This window comes from Balaenoptera physalus, assembly GCF_965194825.1.
Source record: "Balaenoptera physalus genome assembly, chromosome: 5".
In the NCBI taxonomy this organism is placed as follows: Eukaryota; Metazoa; Chordata; class Mammalia; order Artiodactyla; family Balaenopteridae; genus Balaenoptera; species Balaenoptera physalus.
This window is the reverse complement of record NC_138884.1, coordinates 49,765,522-49,787,341: the sequence shown is the minus strand read 5'-3', so window position 1 is coordinate 49,787,341 and position 21,820 is coordinate 49,765,522. Positions and strand designations below refer to the sequence as shown.

General features: G+C 35.3%; 1 protein-coding gene and 1 long non-coding RNA gene across 2 annotated transcripts in view; one reads left to right on the top strand and one right to left on the bottom strand.

Annotated features, from left to right (window-relative positions):
• The window catches only part of LOC309661547, a 544,407-nt gene that overhangs the window by 72,928 nt on the left and 449,659 nt on the right, over positions 1 to 21,820 (top strand). Inside the window, exon 2 of the long non-coding RNA XR_014264066.1 lies at positions 661 to 4,815. This is a non-coding gene — a long non-coding RNA (uncharacterized lncRNA). The remainder of the gene's footprint in view (positions 1 to 660; positions 4,816 to 21,820) is intronic.
• The window catches only part of ARHGAP24 (Rho GTPase activating protein 24), a 510,476-nt gene that overhangs the window by 293,190 nt on the left and 195,466 nt on the right, over positions 1 to 21,820 (bottom strand). The window lies entirely within an intron of this gene.

The window sequence follows — 21,820 nt, the reverse complement described above, 5'->3', positions numbered from 1 at the left end:
TGCAGGAGATGCGGGTTCGAGCCCTGGTCTGGGAAGATCCCACATGCCGCGGAGCAACTGGGCCCGTGAGCCACAATTACTGAGCCTGCGCGTCTGGAGCCTGTGCTCCGCAACAAGAGAGGCCACGATAGTGAGAGGCCCGCACACCGCGATGAAGAGTGGCCCTTGCTTGCCGCAACTTGAGAAAGCCCTCGCACAGAAACGAAGACCCAACAGAGCCAAAAATAAATAAATAAATTAATTAATTAATTAAAAAAAATGGCATAATATTAATGAAGTGTACACTCTGTAAAATGTACTATTTTTTTAGCTAATGAAACACATCAGAGCAAGTAATACATGTAATATTTCCAAACTATTATTTAAATTAACAATGATAAACATAATAGCATAACTGTTTTATAATTACTGAATAAATAGAAATAAATTCTCTATACAGATGTCTCATCTTGATGCTTTATATTCTAAACTGCAAATTAAGAACTTGAGAAGCATTGTCATTCTGGGTTCACTCTAATTTTAAAACAGCATTTGCATAACATTATTACATATGTTCAGATCCTAGGAGGCTAACAGGATAGCAATAATTGTGATAGAAAAAAAAATATGTGCAGTGTTTTGATGTAATTTATTTAAAAGCTTTTAAATCTTTCTTTTCAGACACAAGGATCCCTTGCCCCATGTGAACTCCCCCTCTGGACAGACCAGAGGTAGTTCTTGAATTTCTTCTCTGATGGGGTCCTTCTAAATGAACATTCTCCCTGGAAACACAGACATTACCGTCCTAGCTACATGTTTTTAATTAATTGGACAATGGAGAAATTCCTTGACTACAGGGGAAAAAACAGACTGAAAATGTGGAAAAAGGAAGACATTATTCTAAAACCAAAATTCTATAATTACACTCTCAAAATTGGTAGAGACCTTAGAAATTACTTTTTTCACGCTTTTCTAATACATGAATCCCTTTGCGATACCACAGGCATCCAGAATTTTCCCACAACACCTATCTCACAACCTTTCTTAAGGTGTCCCATGCCATTTTTGAAAGATTGTAATGGGAAGAAAAAAACTCCGACTGTGACACAAACTCTATTCCCCAACAATTTCTACTCCAAATTCTTCCCTTCAGAGTGAAATCCCCCTTTTCCATCTTGAATCATTACAGCTAACCATCTGCTGAGACTTACTGTGTGCCAGCACTCTGATGTACATTTTAATCTTCTAGAATACCATGTGTGGAGGTACAATTACCACTGTCCGTTTTACAGAAGGAAGATTGAAGCATAAATAAGTTGAGTGGCATGCAGCTGGTGAAGTGCAGAGATGCAATTTGACCTTCTGTAAATCCAAGCTCCACTTCCTTAGCTAGTTTTTTTTATATGATAGAAAGCTCCAGTGTGATTTATTCGTTCATTCACTTACCTGTTTATTCATTAAACATATATTTAGTATGTACTATGTATTGAGAATGCCAAAATGCTTAGAAAAAATGGAATGTTAGTATAGATTATCTTCAGATAGGCAGGTCATAAATAATTTTTATTTTGCTAAGTTTTTCTTATTTTTTTAAAAAGTTAAAATAATGAGCATGTATTACTGTGTACTAAGGAAAAATATACAAACATATTTTTAAAGCAAAGAAAAATGACAGTAGAAGGCAGGGTTGAATAGAAGCATTTTGGAGTCTCAAAGTTATACTGCCTTGCGGTAAGGACTGTGGAAGATAGTTCGAGAACATATCTAAATATAGTACAATACTCTGAATATTGGCCACTAGAAGATATCAGGTCCTAATCCCTGGAACCTGGGAATGTTATTCTATTGGGAAAACGGTCTCTGCAGATATGATTAAGTTAAGGATCCTAACAGAGAATTATCCTGAATTATCTGTGTGGACCTTAAGTACAATGCCAAGTGCCTTTACAAGAGCTCGACACAGGGAGATCTGTTGCACACACAGAGGAGAGGGTGACGAAAAAAGGGAGACAAAGATTGGAATGACACAGTCACAAACCAAGAAATGCTGTCACCAGAAGCTGGAAACTTCCATCCTAGAGCCTCTGAAGGGAGTTTGGCCCTGCCTACACCTTGAGTTTGGACTTCCTGGACTCCAGAACTGTGAGAGAATAAATCTCTGTTGTTTTAAGCCAACAAATTTGTGGTAATTTGTTACAGCAGCCAAAGGAAACAAATATATATAAAGACTTTGAAATAAGCTTTCTAATGACCCCTAGGGAGCAGCTTATAAACAGCTGACATTTTGAAAGGAGTCCACTGCTAATTCTCAAGTGCAGGTAAGTGGTGCCTAAATTTTAATTAGCCAGTGATTTGACGGGAGAATCCACAGTGTGCAAGACATTCAAATAGGTGGTAGCTAAAGAAAATCCCTCCTCATCCAACCCTCTGCTCTCAATAGGAGGAACTGATTAAACCAGTGTCACTTCATGTCCTGGGATTTCAGGACAGAATATCTGTGGCAAGGTTAAGTAAGAATCCTTATTCAGAAATGACTGAGTTCAACAGCTAACCCCTCTCAACTGGTTACTAGGACCTTGACCTTTTATTTCATGTCCAACAGTATATGCTATTTTACCACATTTATTATTATTTCTCAATTAGAAAAATAAATGTCAGCTGCTCAGAGGGTGATAAATGCCAAAGGTTTGAAGCAAAGTCTATGGGAGGAGAAGAGAAAAGAAAAAAACATGTTTTTGAGTTTATGTCTCATTATGAAAGAAATATAAAGAGCAAAAACAGCGATAGCTATATAATGTTTATTATGGGAAAATCTGGAACCCTAAAGAGAAAGGTCCAATAAGCCATTATAAATGGACCAGAAAGTTGTTAATAATTAAAACTTTCATTTAACCCTTTATCTTAATCAACTAATAAACCCTTTGTGTGTTTAAAAAGTAAAGTGGAAAAGACCTACGTTTAACCTTGGAAGAAACGGTATAATAGCTAAATTTATAATACCAAAATAATCTGGGATGCTGAATTAAGTGATCATGCTAATTTTTTAACAACCAAGTAAAATTATTTTATAGTTGGTTTAATAACTTTCCATATATTTGAATCTAAAACTGAGAAGTACAACTAAGAGGAAAAAAGTCATTAACAGGAAAAAGGCAAAGTAGGACTTAATCACACAGCTGCTTTTTACATTTTGAACTTTAAAATGAAAAATCTCCTTTGGCTTATTGGACACCTATTTTTATTGGCATGCTTCTACTTCTTTGACCTACAATTAATTATGTTCTATGTAATCCTTAAAATACAGTGCTGAAATTGTAAATACAGTGTGATATTTATTTCTGTAAAGATAATATGCTTTTGCAAAATTACAGAAGTTTGACAACATAGTCTGTTGCTAAGGAAAACGTTACTCTCATCCACTGGTGGTAGGAGGGCAAAATGGTAAAATTTATACAGAGGGCACACTGGTACTATTTATCACACCCACACACATAAGAAATGGCTTATTTGCAAGGTCACTTGTTTTACAAACAGCATTGTTTGTAATAACAGGATTTGAAACAACTCAAGTGTCCATCAATGAAAAATTAGTTAAATAAATGATGATATATCTGGGTAATGGAATATTATGCAGCCACAAAAAATAAAATAAGCTATATCTATTAAAGAATATATATGAGAATACATATATTAATAGTTCTCTATGGGATGTATTATAAAGAGAAAGAAGGATAGCTCGATTTAGAAATAAACATTCAGTATGCTATATTTTAAATAATAAAGAAATAATAACAAGAACATATATATGTATTTGGCTTTATTCACATAAAAAATCATGGGAAGAATATACATGACACTAATCAAATTAGTTATCTGTATATATGCACCCCAGTGTTCACAGCAGCATTATTTAAATAGCCAAGATATGGAAGCAACCTAAGTGCCCATCAGCAGATGAATGGATAAAAAAGATGTTGCATATATACACAGACACACACACACAATGGAGTACTACTCAGCCATAGAAAAGAATGAAATTTTGCCATTTGCAACAACGTGGATGGACCTGGAGGGTAATGCTTAGTGAAATAAATGAGACAGAGAAAGACAAATACTGCATGTTATCACTTATATGTGGAATCCAAAAAATAAAACACATGAATGAATATAACAAAACAGAAGCAGACTCATAGATACAGAGAACAAATTAGTGGCTATCAGTGGGGACAGGGCAGGGGAGAGGAGCAGCCCAGGGGTAGGGGACTAAGTGGTACCAACTACTATGTATAAAATAAATAAGCTATGAAGATATATTGTACAGCACAGGAAATATAGTCAATATTTATAATAACTTTAAATGGAGTATAATCTATAAAAATATTGAATCACCATGCTATACACCTGAAACTAATATAATATTGTAAATCAACTATATTTCAGTTAGGAAAAGTAGTTATTTATAGGGAGAGTGTGTGTGTGGAGTGGAGAATAAGGATGGATGGGAAGTAAGACTTTCAATGTAAACATTTAATACAGTTTTGATTTTGAAAGTAAATGAATGTTTTATCTACTCAGAAATTAAATTTAAAATGAAAATAATACGCAAAGAAAAAGTTTCACAAAAATACTAACACTGGGGCTTCCCTGGTGGCGCAGTGGTTGAGAATCTGCCTGCTAATGCAGGGGACATGGGTTCGAGCCCTGGTCTGGGAGGATCACACATGCCGCAGAGCAACTGGGCCCCTGAGCCACAACTACTGAGCCTGGGCGTCTAGAGCCTGTGCTCCGCAACGGGAGAGGCCGCAATAGTGAGAGGCCCGCACACCGCGATGAAGAGTGGCCCCCACTTGCCACAACTGGAGAAAGCCCTCGCACAGAAACGAAGACCCAACACACCCAAAAAAAAAAAAAAAAAAAAAAAATACTAACACTATATACAGTTAAAACTTTAAATATTCTTTATACTGTTTTTTTCTCTAGAATTTCTACATTGCAAGGATATTACTTTTTTGATATAAAAATAAACCTTTTTATGTTTGAGTTTGAGTTAATTCACTCAAAGTGTTAAAGATATATCTGGTGGGCTCTACACATGTTATTCTAGATGTGCTAAGACAACCTGGAACTAAGAACCTGAAGGGAGTATGAGCATAGGCACAATTTTAAAACATTTTTGTTTCATATCCAAATTTCTTTGATAATGTGTGTGTGAATATTTTTAATTTAATTTTGTCTTTCCTTGGCAAACAACTACTCTTCTTGCTTAGCAAAATAATCTCAAGGGAAAATATTAGTGACTAAACTTTTGGATTTAATAGTCTAATATTTTTAATCTCAGAAGTTCTATTGATTTCATAGTTGTTCTCACACAATATCATACAATGAGTTTTCCTGGCTCCTGCCCCAAGCTACTCAAATGTCATTGATTTCTTTCTCTATCTTAAAACTTTTGACTTGGCTTTATGATTAAGAAGCAAAGTGCTTCAATTCTAAGTATTCATTTTCACCATGCCTCTGTCAGATCGACTGGAGACAAAGTAGTAATCCAATTAAAATCTAATTTACTTTGCAATAGTTAAAATTAATATAACAGCCTTTCTACTTCTAAATTACATTAAGTAGAAATTGTTGTTGTTGTTTTGATAGCTATTTTAACATGCATTGATTTCCTACACAAAGAAAGCACTGTAACAAAACACAAGTATGCAGCAAGCCAGATAACTTGACAATGATACAATCATAATGCAACATGAATTGTTGCATTTCCTCTCTAGGTCAGATGATGTTTTGCATGCTGAAGATACAGCAGCATTGAAAGTAGACAATATCCCTCTTCTCATGAAGCTTACATTTTAATGAAGGAAGAAATACATACATCCACCCATACATAAATACATTTTAAATAACAAGGGAATTATTAAATAATGTAAAATACTGTGTAGTTAATTAAAATAGGGTGTTACCTGTGAAAGTGCCTGGGTGGATATTTTGGAATGACTGTTCAGAGAAGACCTCTTTGAGCAGGTGACATTTTAGCTGAGATCTAAATGCTAAGATCATTTGCCTTCCTACAATATTAAATTCTGTAATATTAATAGAGGTTTTACAGGGTTAAGACTTCCAATTCAAAAGATGCAGACCTATTAGAGAATGGACTTGAGGATATGGGGAGCGGGAAGGGTAGTCTGGGACAAAGTGAGAGAGTGGCATGGACATATATACACTATAGCCGCATAGCACAGGGAGATCAGCTCGGTGCTTTGTGACCACCTAGAGGGGTGGGATAGGGAGGGTGGGAGGTAGGGAGATGCAAGAGGGAAGAGATATAGGGACATATGTATATGTATAACTGATTCACTTTGTTATAAAGCAGAAACTAACACACCATTGTAAAGCAATTATACTCTAATAAAGATGTTAAAAAATAAAAAGACTTCCAATTCATAAGCATGTTATATCCCACCTTTAATATAGGTTTTTTTTCATGTCTTTCCACAAATGATTATCATCTGTATATTTTTGTATCTGTATATATATATGTAAATATGAATTTGTATATATACTGTTGTATATTATATACAGTATATATATTTATATTAGTATATATTTTGATCTACCTTGTATATTTTGATGCTCTTCAAATGGCACCTAACATGTTTTTGAACTGTTTACTGCTAGTTTATGAAAATGTATATTGATTTTGTATACATCAACCTTGGTAAATTATCTGTAAGATATTTGGGAGTTTCAAGACATGGATATTGTCTGTGACTAATGGCAGCTGTGTATCTTCTTCTCCAATCCTTAAACATTTTCTTTTATCCTACTGTGTGCTGACAAGGACCCACTAATAAACTGGTGAATTGATATGATAATAGCAAATATTCTTAACTTAGTTCTGGTGTTAAAGGGAATGCTTTCAATGTGTCATCATTAGCTATGATGACAGCTAGAGATTTTTAATAAGCTATTCTTCATCACTTTCAGGGGCTTCTCTTTTATTCCTAATTTGCTAAGAAATGTTTTGTTTTTTTAAATCACGAATGGGTGTTAAATTTTATTAAACCCTTTTTTGTATTTATAGAAATAATCAGATGATTTCTCCCCTGTAACCTATTAGAATATTAATAATTAGTTTTTAAATCTTAAGTGAAACAGAGCCGGTACTATAGTTACACAACCATTCCATTTCCTTCCTGAGCACACTGCAAGATTTCATTTCCCAGTCACTCCTGCGTCTAGGTGAGATCATGTGACTAAGTTCTGACCAATAGGCAAAAGTGATGTACTTCCAAACTTGGCTATAAAACATCCTGTGTGATCTTCCTCTCTGTCTCTTCCCACTTGTATACTGAAAAAGGTGTTCTTAAATTGCAAAGCTACAAACTGATAAGTACTTAATTACAGAAATAATTGTGTGTTGTGAATATGCATACACACACATATATATGTATGCAAGTATGTATATGTATATATGTGTATGTGTGTGTGTAGCAATCTCCTAGGACACTCTTCCTACAAATGTTTGGAGAATACCACCATTTTATGAGCGCTTTGAAACCTTTAGGAAATCATAATATCACAATGGGTACTACTTGAATTTTTCTGGTGATGACAATTCAGTACTAAGAAAGGAAGCAGAGTAGCTACACTGAAGGAATCTGAGTCCCTAAAATGTCATGGTCTCTAAAAACCTCAAGAGTAGAGCTATATATTATTTATTTCTCTATCCCCAATAGTTTAGAAGGTAAAAGGCATATAGAAGGTACAGATAAAAGTTTATTGAATGGCTGAATGCATGAAGCCACTGAATCTTTTGGTGAGTTCCATTATCTATAAAATAGGGATAATTATAATATAGTACATACATGAACTAACACAGAGGATGATTTGGAGATTAAAATCAAATCAGACATGTGGCATTTTTAAATTGTGACACACTTTGGAAAAGATGATTTTTTTTCTTTTATTCTCCCAAGATAACTCATTTTGTCTAATAATAATAGATACTCAAGGATAAAACTGGTTTTCTTAGGTGAATTGAGCTCCCTTTTATCAGAGGAATTCAAACGTAGCCTGAGAAATCACATAGTGGAGTTGATAGGAAGAATGTGTGCCCTTTGACTTCCTGACTTTTAGCCTCCTTTCCGATGAAGATACCATGATGTAAGGAAGCAGAAGTAGGGAAGATATATATTCACTAGGATTATTTTTAGTAGAGAAAGACAGTAAAGTAAGAGCACAGGCTTGGGATTCTGACAAACTGGTTTTAAATTCTGACTTTCACATCCTAGACATATGACTTGGAGAAAATTATTATTAACATTTGTACTTCTGTTTCCTCATTAGCAAAATGGATCTAAAAAAGAGCTTTCTATAGAGGATTGTTTATAGGTTTAAATAAAATTATGCATATGAAGTGTTTAGCATAGTAACTGATATATGGTTAGACATCAGTAAATAGTAGCCATTATTATTATTATTATTTTTTAAAATTTATTTATTTAGCTGTGTTGGGTGTTTGTTTCGTGCGAGGGCTTTTTTTTTCTAGTTGCGGCAAGCGGGGGCCACTCTTCATCGCGGTGCGCGGGCCTCTCACTATCGCGGCCCCTCCCGTTGCGGGGCACAGGCTCCAGACGCGCAGGCTCAGTAGTTGTGGCTCACGGGCCTAGTTGCTCCGCGGCATGTGGGATCTTCCCAGACCAGGGCTCGAACCCATGTCCCCTGCATTAGCAGGCAGATTCTCAACCACTGCGCCACCAGGGAAGCCCAGTAGCCATTATTAAGACTGTTTTTCATCTAAGTCTAATTTGGTAATTCTCTGGGTACAGGACAGAGTTTTAGCTCAATAAATGTTACCTATTATTATTTATATTTATAGTCTAGTAGAAAAATACATGTTGAAAAGTGATCACAACACATACATATATAATGTTACTCAAAATAACATATGTTGAAGAATAAATGAGGCCTGAGCAAGATACTGCTTGATATATCTGTGAGTTTTCAGGTTCATCTTCCCAGGAGTTTCTCTTTGACAAATTAGGAAATGAAAACCAGCAAGCTTCTGTTCTTGAATAGTCAGAGTGCAAAACAATAATTTCCTCAGCTCATTCAGACCATTATGCCACATACGAACAACAGGCAGGTGGAGATTAGGAAAAAAAATGACTATTTCCTTTTTTTTTTCTAAAAATATATAAAATTAACAATTAATTTAGACATAAATCAGATACTCAGAACTCAGGGTGCAATAGTCATGCTGGTCTCCTTTTCATTTCAGGTTGAGTTAATCCACTTTCATTCTTGTACCAGAGGCACTGGTGACCTAATTTTTGGATAAGACAATAAACTGTCCAACTTTACTAATGTTCTTTAGATTTTCTTGTTTTTCAAGGAAATATAGCTTGTGTCCTACACATATGTTCAAAGGGTAGAAACTATTTTTCAACGATTTCTATTTTTAATGAAAAATAAAAACCTGTAGGGGATCAGTTTGCGATTACTTATGTGTTCATCAAGTACCTTCTGAGGATCTAAAATCTGAATTTAAATCTAGTGGTATTTTATGATTATTATAACCATCAATGTATTAAGAATCTCAGTGGAAATATTTTTCTAGACATAGCGAAAATAAAAGTTAAAGAGATAACAGTTATCTCTTAGATAGTCAAAATAAAACACTAATTCAGGAAGCATAAGGAAAGGTTCCAAATTTCTCTGGTGAGGAAAATAAAAAAGTCCAAACAAATCATTTGTATTTCTGCATTCTCCTTAACCACAAACTTGGCTAAAAATATTTACTTGCATGGATTATAGTAATGGTATTAAGAAAGAAATTTGAATTTTAAAAATATAAACAATAAGAGGTATTCCTAATATATCTCAAAAAGACATGTTTTTGAAGAGCACATGCTTCAGTGAAACATATGTTTCATGTCTAGTGAAAATCTTTTTTACTAGATTTTTAAAAATAAATTAATGATTGTTAGTCATAGAAAAATATTAAATTAAAAGTAGACTCTATATTAAAGTTCTTCACTATGACAGGTGAATTTTAGTAAGCAAAGTGAAATTTTACGTTAGCATTTATTCTTAACTAGAAAATTTCACAGTATATTCAGCCATTTTTATTTAATAATCAAGAAAATACATTTTATTAAATTCTCATTAAAATATACCCAGTGATTCAACAGATGCATTATTTGATAGATTTGGCATCCATCAGGGAAAAAAAATTTTTTTATGGGAATTTGAGAGGTAATCTGCCCCTAAACTGATTTTATATCTACATATCACATAATATTAGAGCTGGAAAGTACTTTAAAGTTACTCAGCTCATTCCTCTACAAAATACCTCAATTCTGTCTTCATCCATCTTCTGTTGAACACTCCAATGAAAAGACACTTACTGCCTCTTGAGGAAGTTCATTCCACAATGGTAGCCACTGGTCTTTTCTAAGATTTACACGAGAGCCAACTAAAATCTGACACTTGAGAATCTCTGCTGCCCCCGCCAAACATTTGATTGATAATGTTCTCTGGCTCTTGACATCTTTGAAGACAGCTACTATGCCCACACTAAGTTCTATATTTTGTTCATCCATTCAGAAAAATTAGTGTCCAAGCCCTCATCATCCATACAGACAGCTCTGACACCAAGCTTGTTTGTCATTAACTGTTCAAGCATGGTGCCCAAACTCCGTGCTCCACATGAAGAGCCACTGAATAGAAGTTAAGAGCTTCAGTTCTGGAGTCAGACTGACTTTGTATACAGCTAAGCTCTGCTCCTTGTTAGAAAAATCTTGGGCAAGTTCCTGACCCTCTCTGTGCCTCCGTCTCTCCATCTATAATACTAGTAATTGACTTATAGAACAGTTAACAGCTTAACACAATGCCTGCACATGGTAAGTAGACAAAAAAATGCTAATTTTTAAAAATACTGGACTATAATCTTTTATACCTGGACAATACAATTCAATTAAAAGGGTCTAAAATTCTGCTAACCCTGCAGGTGTTCTGATCACGTTGTTGCTTCCAGAGAGTATATGGTCACTTTCCACGTGAACTTCTATATACACACAAGTAATAATTTTATATTCATTCAAGTAATGACTAACCCTAAATGTATATATGTCTTTTTGTATATTATATGTATATTCATACATTTTCTTTGCTAAATTTTTGTGTTAATTTGGGTCAAGACACTAAATTTTGGGGTAAAGTATAGTGTCTATCATTTATATAAATTTTTATAGCTTACAAGGGATTTTTAAATATATCATCTTAAACTTGGCAAAAATTTTATATTTAATTAATTTTATAATTAGAAATTTTTGCATTTAACGTCTTTTAACTGGGATACCTTTTATAGACAATGGAAGATTATAATTTACATTACAGTCTTTAATTCTACTTAGTGATACACAAACTAATTGTACATTTTACATCTGATGTGGTCTCATATTAATTAAAATATGGTTTACATCTGAAGAATAGGTACATTCATCATAAGAAGCAACAAAATCTAAAGAAAACTCTTTAGCAAACTTCTCCACTTTCCTATTTAGTAACTATTTGAGAAGTATTTAATAACTATTTAGAAACTATTTAATAGTAGTCTATTTAACGCTGCCCACACACTCCAAACTTTTAACACTTATTGGTCACCCCCATTGTCAATCAATCAAATTAACTTATGATGTCTTCTTAGTTTCTTATAATGTTTTATCTCCTTGTTTATACTTTCAAAAATATATGCCAAGCTCCACTATATGCCAGATATTTTTCTAGGTGTTGAAAATACAGTGCTTAAAAACAAACATAGAGACGCTAAGGCTGCTGCTGAACCACCAAGAAGCCTGTGTGCGAGCACAGGTCACTCTCCACACCGCCCCTCCCGGGAGCCTGTGCAGCCCGCCACTGCCAGCGTCCCGTGATCCAGGGACAACTTCCCCGGGGGAACGCACAGCGCTCCTCAGGCTGCTGCAACGTCACAATGGCCTCTGCCGCTGCAGGCTCACCCTGCATTCGTACCCCTCCCTCCCCCCCGCCTGAGTGAGCCAGAGCCCTGAAGCAGCTGCTCCTTTAACCCCGTCCTGTGTGAGCGAAGAACAGACGCCCTCAGGCGACATACACGCAGAGGCAGGTCCAAATCCAAAGCTGAACCCCGGGAGCTGTGCGAACAAAGAAGAGAAAGGGAAATCTCTCCCAGCAGCCTAAGGAGCAGCAGAGTAAAGCTCAAGAATCAACTTGATGTACGCTGCATCTGTGGAATACCTAAATAGACAACAAATCATCCCAAATTGAGGAGGTGGACTTTGGGAGCAAAGATATATTATTTTTTCCCCTCTTTTTGTGAGTGTGTATGTGTATGCGTCTGTGTGTGATTTTGTCTGTATAGCTTTGATTTCACTATTTGTCCTAGGGTTCTGTCTGTCCATTATTTATTTATTTTTACTTTTTAAAATTTTTTTCTTAATAATTATTTTTTATTTTAATAACTTTATTTTATTTTATTTTATTTTATTTTATTTTATTTTATACTCTTTCTTTCTTTCTTCCTTTCTTTCTTTCTTTCCCTTCCTTCCTTCCTCCCTCCCTCTCTCTCTCTTTCTCTTTCTTCCTTCCTTCCTTCCTTCCTTCCTTTCTTTCTTTCTTTCTTTCTTTCTTTCTTTCTTTCTTTCTTTCTTTCTTTCTTTCTTTCTTTCTTTCTTTCTTTCTTTCTTTCTTTCTTTCTTTTTTTCTCCCTTTTTTTCTGAGCCGTGTGGATGAAAGGCTCTTGGTGCTCCAGCCAGGAGTCAGTACTGTGCCTCTGAGGTGGGAGAGCCAACTTCAGGACACTGGTCCATAAGAGACCTCCCAGCTCCACGTAATATCAAATGGCGAAAATCTCCCAGAGATCTCCATCTCAATGCCAAGACCCAGCTTCACTCAATGGCCAGCAAGCTACAGTGCTGCACACCCTATGCCAAACAACTAGCAAGAGAGGAACACAGCCCCATCCATTAGCAGAGAGGTTGCTTAAAATCATAATAAGGCCACAGACACCCCAAAACACACCACCAGACGTGGACCTGCCCACCAGAAAGACAAGATCCAGCCTCATCCACCAGAACACAGGCACTAGTCCCCTCCACCAGGAAGCCCACACAACCCACTGAACCAAACTTAGCCACTGGGGACAGACATCAAAAACAACAGGAACTAGGATCCTGCAACCTGCAAAAAGAGGACCCCAAACACAGTAAGTTAAGACAGAAAAACACACAGCAGATGAAGGAGCAAGGTAAAAACTTACCAGACCTAATAAATGAAGAGGAAATAGGCAGTCTACCTGAAAAAGAATTCAGAATAATGATAGTAAAGATGATCCAAAATCTTGGAAATAGAATAGAGAAAATACAAGAAACGTTTAACAAGGACCTAGAAGAACTAAAGAGCAAACAAACAATGATGAACAGCACAATAAATGAAATAAAAAATTCTCTAGAAGGGATCAATAGCAGAATAACTGAGGCAGAAGAATGGAAAAGTGACCTGGAAGATAAAATAGTGGAAATAACTACTGCAGAGCAGAATAAATGAAAAAGAATGAAAAGGACTGAGGACAGTCTCAGAGACCTCTTGACAACATTAAACGCACCAACATTCAAATTATAGGGGTCCCAGAAGAAGAAGAGAAAAAGAAAGGGACTGAGAAAATATTTGAAGAGATTATAGTTGAAAACTTCCCTAATATGGGAAAGGAAAGAGTTAATCAAGTCCAGGAAGCACAGAAAGTCCCATACAGGATAAATCCAAGGAGAAACACACCAAGACATATATTAATCAAACTATCAAAAATTAAATACAAAGAAAACAAATTAAAAGCAGCAAGGGAAAAACAACAAGTAACACACAGGGGAATCCCCATAAGGTTAACAGCTGATTTTCAGCAGAAACTCTGCAAGACAGAAGGGAGTGGCAGGACATATTTAAAGTGATGAAGGAGAAAAAATTACAACGAAGATTACTCTACCCAGCAAGGATCTCATTCAGATTTGATGGAGAAATTAAAATCTTTACAGACAAGCAAAAGCTGAGAGTTCAGCACCACCAAACCAGCTTTACAACAAATGCTAAACAAGACCCGTATATATGCTGTCTACAAGAGACCCACTTCAGACCTAGGGACACATACAGACTGAAAGTGAGGGGATGGAAAAAGATATTCCATGAAAATGGAAATCAAAAGAAAGCTGGAGTAGCAATTCTCATATCAGACAAAATAGACTTTAAAATAAAGACTATTACAAGAGACAAAGAAGGACACTACATAATGATCAAGGGATTGATCCAAGAAGAAGATATAACAATTGTAAATATTTATGCACCAAACATAGGAGCACCTCAATATGTAGGCGAATACTAACAGCCATAAAAGGGGAAATCGACAGTAACACAATCATAGTAGAGGATTTTAACACCCCACTTTCACCAATGGACAGATCATCCAAAATGAAAATAAACAAGGAAACACAAGCTTTAAATGATACATTAAACACGATGGAAATAATTGATATTTATAGGACATTCCATCCAAAAAAAACAGAATACACTTTCTTCTCAAGTGCTTATGGAACATTCTCCAGGATAGATCATATGTTGGGTCACAAATCAAGCCTTGGTAAATTTAAGAAAATTGAAATCGTATCAAGTATCTTTTCTGACCACAACGCACAGCCAACATCGTCCTCAATGGTGAAAAACTGAAACCATTTCCACTAAGATCAGGAACAAGATAAGGTTGCCCACTCTCACCACTATTATTCAACATAGTTTTGGAAGTGTTAGCCACAGCAATCAGAGAAGAAAAAGAAATAAAAGGAATCCAAATCAGAAAAGAAGAAGTAAAGCTGTCACTGTTTGCAGATGACATGATACTATTCATAGAGAATCCTAAAGATGCTACCAGAAAACTACTAGAGCTAATCAATGAATTTGGTAAAGTAGCACGATACAAAATTAATGCACAGAAATCTCTGGCATTCCTATACACTAATGATGAAAAATCTGAAAGTGAAATTAAGAAAGCACTCCCATTTACCATTGCAACAAAAAGGATAAAATATCTAGGAATAAACCTACCTAAGGAGACAAAAGACCTGTATGCAGAAAATTATAGGACATTGATGAAAGAAATTAAAGATGATACAAATAGATGGAGAGATATACCATGTTGTTGGATTGGAAGAATCAACATTGTGAAAATGACTCTACTACCCAAAGCAATCTACAGATAAAATGAAATCCCTGTCAAAGTACCACTGGCATTCTTCACAGAACTAGAACAAAAAATTTCACAATTTGTATGGAAACACAAAAGACCCCGAATAGCCAAAGCAATCTTGAGAATGAAAAATGGAGCTGGAGGAATCAGGCTGCCTGACTTCAGACTATACTACAAAGCTACAGTAATCAAGACAGTATGGTACTGGCACAAAAACAGAAATATAGATCAATGGAACAGGATAGAAAGCCCTGAGATAAACTCACACACATATGGTCACCTTATCTTTCATAAAGGAGGCAAGAATATACAGTGGAGAAAAGACAGCCTCTTCAATAAGTGGTGCTGGGAAAACTGGACAGCTACGTGCAAAAGAATGAAATTAGAACACTCCCTAACACCATACACAAAAATAAACTCTAAATGGATTAAAGATCTAAATGTAAAGCCAGACACTATCAAACTCTTAGAGGAAAACATAGGCAAAACACTCTATGACATAAATCACAGCAAGATCCTTTTTGACCCAGCTCCTAGAGAAATGGAAATAAAAACAAAAATAAACAAATGAGACCTAATGAAACTTAAAAGCTTTTGCACAGCAAAAGAAACCATAAACAAGATGAAAAGACAGCCCTCAGAATGGGAGAAAATATTTGCAAATGAAACAACTGACAAAGGATTAATCTCCAAAATTTACAAGCAGTTCATGCAGCTCTATATCAAAAAAACAAACAACCCAATCCAAAAATGAGCAGAAAACCTAAATAGACATTTCTCCAAAGAAGATATACAGATTGCCAACAAACACATGAAAGGATGCTCAACATCATTAATCATTAGAGAAATGCAAATCAGTACTACAATGAGATATCATCTCACACCAGTCAGAATGGCCATCCTCAAAAAATCTAGAAAGAATAAATGCTGGAGAGGGTGTGGAGAAAAGGGAACCCTCTTGCACTGTTGGTGGGAATGTAAATTGATACAGCCACTATGGAGAACAGTATGGAGGTTCCTTAAAAAACTAAAAATAGAACTACCATACGACCCAGCAATCCCACTACTGGGCATATACCCTGAGAAAACCATAATTTAAAAAGAGTCATGTCCCACAGTGTTCAATGCAGCTCTAGTTACAATAGCCAGGACATGGAAGCAACCTAAATGTCCATCGACAGATGAATGGATAAAGAAGATGTGGCACATATATACAATGGAATATTACTCAGTCATAAAAAGAAACGAAAGTGAGTTATTTGTAGTGAGGTGGATGGACCTAGACTCTGTTATACAGAGTGAAGTAAGTCAGAAAGAGAAAAACAAATACCGTATGCTAACACAAATATATGGAATCTAAAAAAAAAAAAAAAGGTCATGAAGAACCTAGGGGCAAGACAGGAATAAAGACACAGACCTACTAGAGAATGGACTTGAGGATATGGGGAGGGGGAAGGGTAAGTTGGGACAAAGTGAGAGAGTGGCATGGACATATATACACTACCAAACGTAAAATACATAGCTAGTGGGAAGCAGCCACATAGCACAGGGAGATCAGCTCAGTGCTTTGTGACCACCTAGAGTGGTGGGATAGGGAGGGTGGGAGGGAGCGAGACGCAAGAGGGAAGAGATATGGGAACATACGTATATGTATAACTGATTCACTTTGTTATAAAGCAGAAACTAACACACCATTGTAAAGCAATTATAGCATACAATTATAGCAATTATAGCATCTCCAATAAAGATGTTAAAAAAATAAAAATAAAGAAAATACAAAATAACAAAACAAAAAGCACATCTTGTCTGTAGAATTTACTTTGTAATGAGGGAGAGACATAAATATATGTGTAATATAGTGTCAGGTATTAATTAAAGTTTTAAAAAATATTTTTAAATAACTGAGGATAAAGAACTGAGTATCATACTTTTAATCCCTCCACACATCATAGCACATTGCCTAATGCATAGTACATGGACAGTACATTGAGCATTTTGTGATGGCTCATTTGGCAAAAGTTACTTTTGAATACTGCCAACTTCCCCTGTCACTGCCTTATTTTCTTTTATTTTTCTTATGGCTTCCATTCCGTAGGTATCTTATAAAACATTTTCTCACTGCCATTAATAAATTTTAACTCATACATAAGGGGTTTGATAATACTAATTTAATCCATTCACATATGCATTTTTGAAGACCTGAACTTGAAGATGAAATGGTTTTATTGACTCAAAGGATAGAAGCTAAACCAGGGGGAAGAAGATATATTAAAGTACGTTATTAAAAACCTGTATCCAAATGTATATAGTGGATTTACTCATAATCACCCCCAAATTGGAAATAACCCAAATGTCCTTCAGCAGGTGAATGGATAAACAAGCTATGGTATATCCATGCAATTGAATATTACTCAGCAGTAAGAAGGAAGGAGCTACTGAAAACAGAACAGCATGGATGAATTTCAAATGCATTATGTTTAATGAAAGAAGCCAGGCTCAAAGGCTACATGCTGTAGACTGCATTTATATTTGGAAAAGTTAAGACTATAGGAACAGAAAAAATATCATTTGTTACCAGGGGCTGAGGTTGAGGGAGGGAAAGATTATGAAGGGGCATGAGGGAAATTTTTGTGCCATGATGTAACAACCCTATATCTGGATTGTGGTGGTGATTACATAACTGTATGTAAACCCCAATAAGCCTGACTTTTAAAAAATTCAGTGTCACTGATGCTCTGGGGGCTTGGAGGGCTTCCCACTGCTGCCAGCCCAGTCAACCAAAAACACTACTTCATCTTTATCCTGGTGTTCAGGCTCACCTACCGTCTCACCCCACTGACCCTGAGCTCCTTGTCCTGTGGCATCCTCTCTACACATTACTCCAGGCAGACTGATCTACCCCATCCCCATGCAATAATCCTGTGAATTTCTCCTAACAAGAATGCCCAATTCCTCTTTTACTCTTTATCCTCATCTACATAGCATGCTCAAAGATCTGAGTTATGAGCATGATGCGTTTTTGCAAGCCTCTCCACAATATCTATCACACTCCACGCAGAGAAAATAGTAGTATCTTTCAGATATAAGTACTCAAAACTATTTGTAGAATGAGTAAATGAATAAATAAATAAATAAGCATGTGAATGAATTCCTTATATAACGAAGGCTCCTGGTGAGCAGGCAACTTTCATTTTAATTATTCAAATAGAATAATGCCTTGATAGGATCTGTTTTTAACATAAACAAAAGATTAAATTTCCTTCTTCATAGCTTCATTTTTGTCAATAATGACCTGATTGTCTCAGTTATAATCTTGGTTGGATCTTTATTTTTTATTCATTTTTCTCTCTCATCCTGTAAATATGCAGATTTTTCTATTCTTTCCCACATGTGACCTTTCCTTTCACATGGATCTCTGTAATGCTCTTACTGGCAGCTTCTGACCCGTACTTCTGTCCATCCACAACCAAATCAAGCTTACACAGAGCGAAGAATGGTCTTCTTCATCATCACACTGAACACATACACTTTTCAGACCCAAAGTGTAAATTTTGCTTATGCTTACTCACAGGCTGTTAATGAAGGTGGGTGGGTGTGGGATTGGAGATACCTGAACTTCAATACACAAATACACAAACTAAAGTCACATTAAAGTAAGCATTGTCTACATTTTCACAATAATGAAAGCTGAGTTTAAATGTTTAAAACTGTGTACAAATGATGCTGTAAATTAAACATGAACTTAATCTTGACAATCTAGTCACGTATGCTGAAAACAATCTCAATTACAGTACATCAAAACTCACAGACCCCCAAGGGAAACAAAACAAAACAAAAAGCAAACATTTGGTTTTTTGCTTTTTGTATTACACTGGATAACTCACTGACAATTTGTGTAGGGAAAAAATTATAAAATTGAAAGGGACTAGTTACTTTTATTGTGTCTTAAAAATATATCTTTTCCTATAATAATTTAAAATCTATAAAACACTAATATGTGAATGAATGTTGAAGCATTTCAGCTAAAATACATTCAAGAAATATATATTATTAAACAGATATCAATAAATTATTAATTATTAATAAGATTGACATCTATTTACTATGGTGCTAGGAAGCAACCCGAAATAATCATTTTAATGTATGCATTATTCTAATTTTAAGAAAACTGCATTTGTGCAAATGTAATGTACATCTGTTCCTCTTAGCCAAGAAAAAGAGAAGTACATGTTAAAAACTTGTTTCACTTCTCTATTTCATTCTGCCTTTTCACCAAAATATAAAAGTACACTTCCCTTTTTAAGTTCCTCCTCAACCTTCATCTTATCTATATCCTCATGTATAATAGATTCATAAAGAGAGAAGCCTTATTACACATGGGTGTGTACATTTTACACACACCTATGTTATAACCAGAGAGAGAAAGAGAAAAAAGAGAGCGACACAGGCCGACTGGAGTTGAGTAGAGATGAAATAACCTTTTAGAAGGAGAAATATGCACCATGGGACTGATGGACTTTTGAATGGACTTCTTTAGACAGAGGAACTAGATCCAAATCTTGGTTATTTTGTCCTCTCAGATGAGACATGAAGGAAGTGTGATCTTACCACGCTGCAGATGGTTTGGATGATCAGCTTTCAAAACAGAATTTTATTAAATCCACTTACTACATGGTTTCAGTCAGCTGGAGTCCTCATTTTATTATACCCGTACATATAGTACACATCTGTGTGTACATGTCTCTGTATGGATCCTGATGTCACTAACTCTATAGCTTGTGCTAGTGTGAGAGTTTACAAGGTTCCTGAACATCTGTCAGGACCACCCAAGAAATTCTATCTTAAAAAGGGAAAATTGCAATCAACCAAAATCTGACCAGATAAGATATGAAATATAAGGACAGACTTTTCCTTTTACAACAGCTGTTTTAAATCCAATAAATTTATTGGTGTTATTTATTTCATAGTAGGATGCAGCCAGGCAGAAAGTACAACTTTTTTGAAAGATGCAAACAAAGACAACAAAAAAGTAGCTGGTGGTTATTAGGTAATAAACACAACAGATAGGTATTGTGGTCATGAAGAAAAACAGGGTTTCAAGTCTAGTGTGGCAGTATATAAGACAAAATATAAGTAGTGATGGAGGCAGAGATAACAGAAGTGGTTATCGCCTTAGCACCTCTTTCTACAAAACTTTTGTTTAATATGCCTGTAATTATAGTGACAGACTAATAAAATACCCCAAAGATTTTCACTTTATTCCTTACAATGAAATATTTCTTCCTCTTGAAGATCAACTTAATTAATTAATTTCCAGGAAAAAAAAAACTCTCAAGAAATAAATATTGCTAATTATATCTGCATAAAAATAGAACAGTTTGGAATAATTAAGGGAAAATATTTTATTTTTCTTTTGCCAGCTGGAAGAGAGATTATAAAAGGGGAATGCTCATATAGGGTGCATTTCAAAAACAATGAGAATGATTTTCCATTTTTTTCCTCAGTGGTATCTTAAAATGAGCACAGATGCATAATTACAGATATCAAACTCAACAATAATACAAGTATTTTTTAATGGAATCATATAAATTTGCATAAGTGTTAAGAATAGAAGCTCAGACTTTTATCCTTCATTTGATATTCACATATTCAAGTACTTACTCTATCTCCACCTGAATGTCTGACTAATAGACATCTTAAACTCAACACTTCCAGGACTGAGCTCCTCATCTCATCCCCCAACCATCATCACACCATCAGTAAACCTGCTCTCCCTGTTATCCTTCCTATCTTAGTTGATGTCAAATTTGTCCTTCAGGTTGTTCAGCCAAAATTCTTGAAGTTACCCTTGACTTCCCTCTTTTATATCCACACCTAGTGCATGAGCAACTCCTGTTGGATCTATTTTCAAAATACATCCAAAATTGGTCCACTTCTTATTACTTCAACCATATGACCTCTTCGGGAAAGTAAAGATCATTGCTAGGTCTGAGTTTTGAAATCTTAATTCAGTTTGTACAACATAGTGTTGTTTCTTAAAATTACCAGTGGTCAATAGATAATATGTCCTTTTCATCTAGTTAACTTAGTGGTTGTCCATTTATTCATTCAGTAATATAATATATTGCCTACTAAAGGCCAGGCACTGTCCTAGGTACTTTGGATAGATCAGTGAGTAAAATAAAGATCTCTCTGTCCTAGTGAATTTTCCATTTAATGATGGAAGATAGACAATAAACAATACATAAAATAAGAACAGTATGTAGTATCGTAGAAGATGATAATGACTATGAAGACAAAAATACAGCAGAATAAGTAGAGATCAGGAGTTGTGGTGAGGTGAGGAAGGTGTCAGGTTACAGTATTAAATAGGATGGTCAGGATATACCTCTTGGAAAAGTAAAATTTGTAATAAAAACTTGTCAATTTGATTCCCTTCTATATATCTAGACAGAGAATTAACAAGAAAGTGCCCACAATGGGATGGCATATCCTGCCCTAGTCTCTGATTCAAACCTTGCTCTATACCAACCAAAGGGTCAGTTAGAAAGGAAAAAAGCAAAGAATAGA